Genomic DNA, 7,175 nt, shown 5'->3' with positions numbered 1-7,175 from the left:
ACATGGACCTCCTATTTGGTGTCATCATTTATTATGTCTCGGAGCTCTTCATGAGTAATTGTTTCCATATTATGATCATCTTGATAATTTATTCCTTTCCTTTGCCGAGGATTTTTATCCTTGGAACCAATTGGTCTACCACGTTTTAAACGTGGTCCAAACTTATTTGCCTTAACATTTTATCCTATCGGGACATCAACTCGAACTTGAGCATTAGCAGCTGGGATGTATGATTTAGTAACCGGTGGAAGGTTAGTAAATGTATCCGGTAGTTGATTTGTAATATTCTGCAAATAAATTATGTTTTGAACTTTTTTCTCACATTGATTTGTCTGAGGGTCTAAATGAGACAGTGAAAGTGAATTTCAATCTATCTCATTTCCCAACTGCTTTTGTTCTCCCCCTATTGTTGGGTATTCTGATTCATCAAAATGACAATCAGCAAACCTTACCGTAAACAAATCTCCAGTTCTAGATTTCAAATATTTTATAATAGAACGAGATTCATACCTAACATATATCCCCAACCTTCTTTGGGGACCCATCTTTGTGTGTTGTGGTGGAGCAATTGGAACATATACTGCACAACCAAAGATTATAAGGTGGAAAATGTTTGGCTCCTGATCAAAAGCCAATTGTAATGGGGAGATGTCATGATAACTGGTTGGCCTTATGCGCACAATAATGGTCTAGCTATCAATTGAAGACGTTTAATCAATGACTCTGCTAAATCATTTTGAGTATGAACATGTACAACACGATGTTAACTGTTATTCCAGTGAACAAACAATAATCATTAAATGCTTGAGATGTAAACTCACCAGCATTATCAAGACGATTTGTTTTTATTGCATAATCTGGAAATTGTGCTTTTAACCTTATTATTTGAGCCAACAACCTCGCAAAAGCCACATTGCTAGTTGATAATAAGCACACATGAGACCATCTTGTAGATGCATCTATCAAGACCATATAATATTTAAATGGTCCACATGCAAGGTGGATAGGCCCACATATATCACCTTGTATCCGTTCCAGAAATGCGGGAGATTCCACTCCAACCTTAGTCGTTGATGGTTTGGTAATCAACTTTCCTTGTGAACAAGCAGCATAAGAGAATTCCTTTGATTGAAGAACATTTTGGTTCTTCAAAGTATGCCTATGTGAATTCTCAATTATTGTGCACATCATATTATAACTGGGATGGCCCAACTGGTCATGCCAAATGACAAAATCATTAGAATCAGTAAACCTTTTGTTTACTACGGCATGTGATTCAACCGTACCAATATTTGCATGGTACAATCCCTAAGAAAGTGCAGACAATTTTTCATGCACAGTTTTCTTCTCCGCATTTATCATAGTAATGTAAAAGTATTCCACATTTCCTTCATTTGCAGTCTCAACATGATAGCCATTTTGGCGAATAACCTTGAAACTTACTACAATACAATGCATTATTAATTATCAATATTGTTCCTCTAGGTAGTAATAAGGTCGCTCTTCCAGAGCCCTTAATCAATTTTGTACTACCGGATATTGTATTAATATATGCCTTTTTCATTACCTAATGAGAGAAATATTTATTTTCTCTTAGTATTGTATGAGTTGTGGCACTGTCCAGAAGGCATATATCTCCATTATTCATTTTGGATCCAACTGAAGACTGAAATTTTTTATTTATCTTCATAAAAATAAATATACATAATAAAGTACGAAACTTAACAAAAGAAAATTTAAGTACATGACCTATAAGTAATACATTAAAAACACATAACGACATTATTAATTTCCAGTTCAATTATCAATCTTCAGTTGCGATCCCCAAAGAAGTCCTCAGCTTCTAGATAAGTAATATCATCGAGCCTATCAAAAGCATCATCTTTCAATGCTAAATTTGCCTCAACATTCTCATCATATTTTTGAGAAGATCTTGCTTGAGCATCATCCTTGAGAGTCAAATGTGACTCCACCTAGGCATTACAAAAGAAGGCACCGTCTTTCTTTCCTTTTATTTTGAAGGAATTCTGATACAGCCTGACAAAATACTCAGGTGCCTGACATTCATTTTTCCAATGACCTTTAAGGCCACAACCATGACAGTGATCGCCCTTTCCTTTAGATGGATTATTTTGAGAACCCATATTGTCCTCTCATTTGTTATGACCACCACCTCGACGATTATTATATCGTCTTTTGCCCTTGCCACGCCCACACACATTTTCATGGCCTCGATTATTTTGTCTTATTTCAGACTGGCCATGTGCTTTTACCCCGTGTGCCTCCGGTAATGGAGCACTTCCAGTGGGACGGGCTTCATGATTTTTCATTAAAAGGTCATTATGTTGCTCAACCACCAAAAAGTATGAGATCAATTCAGAGTATTTCTGAAAACCTTTTTCACGATATTGTTGTTGTAATATCATATTAGAGGCATAGAAAATAGTTAGTGTCTTTTCCAACATGTCCTCATCTTTTATAGTTTCCCCACATAATTTCAATTGGGAAGTTATACTAAATACAAAAGAGCTATACTCAATTACGGTTTTATAATCTTGAAACCGTAAGTGCATCCACTCATAACGATCCCTTGGCAATATAGTTGCCTTGAGGTGGTCATACCTCCCTTTCAAACCTATCCACAATTCAAGTGGATCTTTCACTGTTAAGTATTCAACCTTCAGGCTTTCATCAAGATGATGACGAAGAAAAATCATAGCTTTCGCTTTATCCTTACTTGATGCCTTATTTCTTTCGATTATACAATCACCAAGACCTTTAGCAGTAAGGTGAATTTCAGCATCAAGTACCCATGACAAATAGTTCTTTCCAGAAATGTCGAGTGCCACAACTTCAAGTTTTGACAAATTCGACATGTTGAAAACTATCATAAAATAGTTGAGTTAATAACATAATGTAATTTCTTTATAATAAAAGATAAATTTATGTTTCAAATGATTAAGAATTAGTATAAAGTATTTTATATGCATGAACATGGAATGTTACAAAAACATGTAAACTCATAAAGTATGAAACGGTAATTTTAATATATGTTCTAATTATTTTTCAATATTATTTCTTGTTTCAATAGTTATTAACGCCAAACTTTTGTAAGTTTTTCAAGTCATATTTAATATAATACTATTCTCTTTATGACACACAATATTTATCATAAATTTATGACAAGAAAATATTTACAAGTCTTCTAACTAGCATGTTATCACATTTCCTACTATTTAATTTAGAGTTATAAGTTAGTAGCATATAAACAACATAAAAATATAAACCTGAAACGTATTGATTATTCTGTCTAGTAAAGTATTATAATAATATCTAAAGCAAGTTATATATATAGTAATTAAATTATGGATCAAAGATTTATGCAAGTCCTATTAGAGATGTTATAAACACATAAATGTATACCTGACTCTAAAAGAAATTTGATTAACTTTTAGGAATTAATTTCGAATTAAGTATGTCTCAGTTGGTTAGAGATTTGTGTTGATAACGTGTTGTAAAATGAGAGCAAAATATTATAATACTAAACAAGGAGGTAAGACAAATAGAAATATTAAGTAGAAGTATTCTTTGAACTCTTCAATGAGTATTTCATAAGGGTGAAAAAACTACCCTTTTATAGGATTTAGAAAACACCCTTTTACATCCTTTAACCAAATACGTTAGCACAACTTTAAGTCTTACATTAAATAGGTTCATTACGTTATGTTGTTGATGAAAAGAAACATCCACAATTCAATGGTTTTAAAACAAATTTTATTAAATTTATCTGTGCATACACTTATTATAAAGCAGTAATTTGGAAGCATACAATATGATATACAACGGGCTCTCAAGTTAAAAGCTGAAATGTCATTTTACTCTTATAAATTATTGAAAATATATAAAATATCTAATTAATTAAATATATACTAATCCTAAATACTAAAAGTAGGAAAATATTAAGTAAAATACTTTTTGACAATCCCTGTGTAATAATAACGAAAGCAGACAAAAACGTGTAAAAGAAAGTAACGGATAACTTTTATGGTGGAAGCTAAAGGAGCAATAATTAATTCATGAGTGTGAATGGCACACAAAAACGTGTAAAAGAAAGTAACGGATAATTTTTATGGTGAAAGCTAAAGGAGCAATGATTAATTCATGAGTGTGAATGTAATATATTAAAGTCTACTAAAATGAGTTGTGGGGCACTGGTGAGAGTGTTTCATCCTTAACCAGAGGTCTCCAGTTCGAGCCTTGGGTATGAAGAAAATCATGTTGGGAGCGTTACCCCCGAATGGGCCCTGTAGAGCGCGATCCGAATTTAGTCGGAGCTCCAATGTGGACTCCGGACACCGGATGGGAAACCAAAAAAAAAGTAATATATTATAAAGTCTAATAAATTACAACAATGACAATAAAACAATTACTACTATATTAACATGGGAAAATGCATAAGTACCCCCAACCTATGCTCGAAATCTCAGAGACACATTTATACTATACTAAGGTCCTATTATCCTCCCGGACATATTTTATAAATAATTTTCTACCCCTTTTCTGCCTACGTATCACTATCTTCTGGGCCCAGCGCGTGTTGATAATTTTTTCAAGTTATCTGGTTGATAGTGTCACATAGATCGAAAAGGAGTAGAAGATTATTTATAAAATAAGTTCGGGAGAGTAATAGGACCTTAGTATAGTATAAATGTGTCTCTGAGATTTTGGACATAGGTTGGAGGGTACTTATGCATTTTCCCTATTGTAAAACATCTTCTATTACATTTAATTGAATAGTATATAAAATGCAATATAATTTATTTTGTTTACTTCCATATTACCAGGGGTGTACAAAATCGAACCGAAAATCGAACTGTAATGACTCTAAAGGTCATTTTTTGAAATTTTCATAAAATGACCGTTTTACCCCTCCCGATAATTGCCCCGAGTCCTAATTGTTGTATTTTCGAAGTTGGTTCGAAGGAAAATTGATGAAAAGTTGAGTTTTTAAGAGTTAAAGTTTGGTTAAAAGTGCTATTTCGAGTCATTTGGAGTTTCGAGACTCGAATCGGATTTCCGTCGATTCCAGCAGTTTTAGAATGTCGAAACGGGTCTATGAGAAATTATGGAGTCGAATTTGGAGTTAAAACGAAGATTTGAGGTCCTAAGCTGCAAAAATTGTGAAATTTTGATCAAGAGTTGACTTTGGTCAACAAACGAGGTTCCGGTGCTCGAAATGGAATTCCGAGGGCACCGTTGGATTCAGGGGGTGATTCTAAGTCTAGAATGAGTCTTGGTTGAATTTTTAGAGGCCCCGAGTGCGTTTTGAGTTTTTGAGCCTAAAGTTAGTTTCTTGACGCCTTATCAGATACCGGGTCAAGGAGACCTCGAATTCAAATTCCGACAATTTCATTGAGTCCGAAATGTCATTTTCAAGCTAGTAGCATATTTGGTTTGTGTTCGGGAAGTGTCAAATGAGTTTTGGGTGAACTTTTAAGCTTCTTAGATGCTTTGACACTATTTCAGCAAATTGTGGCAACTAAAGGGTTCATTATTAGTTTTAAAGGTCAAAAAATTATTCCGAAGGTTCTGAAATTTTGAGCATGAATTATAGGACTTATCTGCAAATTTTGGTACATTTTCGCTAACCCGAGATTGGACTTTTATCGCAAATAAGATATAATTGTTTACCGAGTAGAAATGATATTTGACTGGGCAAACGAGCATGAAATTGAGCTCCGATTGAACGAGCATGTCCGTATCATTATTTAAGACATTTATAAAAAAGAATCGAGTCATTTCACTATCGTATGAGGAAATTACGGCCTTTTTAGTGAAAGATTAACTGCTGTTTTTCTGGTGTATAACAGCCATGTACTGTTGTAAAAATCTCAGACTGTGTTCATTTGGTATTTTGAGCATATCGGGAGTTCTAGAGATCGGAATGGAGTGATTCTTACGGATTTCTTCTTGAATTAATATGAGGGTTAGTATTCAATCTTCAATTCGACATTTTCTCATAATTTCTTTATCTGGTTTTTTTTCCTATCCGTAAATCTCTTGGGAAAAATTAGGGTTTTATCGATTTGGACTCCCTTTTTGATGAAAAAGGTTTATTTACGATCCTTATGTTATGGGTAAACTGATTTTAACATAAAATTATTGATTCATCGATTATTTTCATCATATTAACCGCGTACAATTTGAACTTTCCCGGTAAAGTTAAAGTTTGATAAATTGAGAATTTCAAGGTCGATCTTAACTCCGTTTTTGATGAAATTTCATATTTGAATTTATCTAAGCATGGGTAAGATGTTTTTCAAGAGATATTTCATTTTCGAGTCGGGGTTTCGAATTCGAATATTTTAGGCTTCTTCAAGAACGTGGATTTTCCTTCAAATTGAGTTTGTGAATTGATTTCAACTCCGTTTTCAAATTGGTTTTCACCATTAGCTTCCAAATACTTTAAGTATCATTTTACATAAAAAAAATTCCAGATTTGGGTATCGTTTTCCGGTATGAGACTTTTGGACCGTTTTGCCCTTTTTCCCTAAATTTCTTGATTTTGGTGTCATTGGATTCGAATTGTGATTGTGAATAATTGTTTGAATAGATTATTGTGATCCGGATTATACTCGAAAAGGAAAGGGCTCAAGTCAAGTAAGTTTTGGAGTTCGTTTTAAGGCAAGTGGCTTCCAAACTTTGTAAAACTCTTAGACTACGCATGACTACTTTCCTAATTGTGTTGGGGAGTAATGGGGATTAAGGATGAGTTTTATTTGTTGATTGAAATTGTTGTAAATGAAAGATGGGGAATAAAACGAGCTAAATGTGTTATATGTGACTTGAATTTGTTGAATAAGATATGTGATAACTGATATTGAGGGGATAGGAGAGCATGAGTAGGCTATGATTGATACAGACATTGATGTTGAGACACATGATGTGTAATACTATGATGTGGTCGTGATATGGTTGTGATTAAGACAGGATATGTGTAATACTATGATGTGGCTGTGATATGGTTGTGATTGAGACAGGTGATGTGTAATACTATGATGTGGTCGTGATATGGTTGTGATTGAGACAGGTGATGTGTAATAATAGTATGATATGGCCGTGATACGGTTGTGATTGAGACAGATGATGTGTGATACTATAATGTGATCGTGATA

The sequence above is a fragment of the Solanum verrucosum genome, unplaced genomic scaffold (genome assembly GCF_900185275.1).
Source record: "Solanum verrucosum unplaced genomic scaffold, falcon-dt-bn FXZP01000253.1, whole genome shotgun sequence".
Taxonomy (NCBI): Eukaryota; Viridiplantae; Streptophyta; class Magnoliopsida; order Solanales; family Solanaceae; genus Solanum; species Solanum verrucosum.
The sequence above is the reverse complement of the archived record's forward strand: the minus strand, read 5'-3'. Positions refer to the sequence as shown.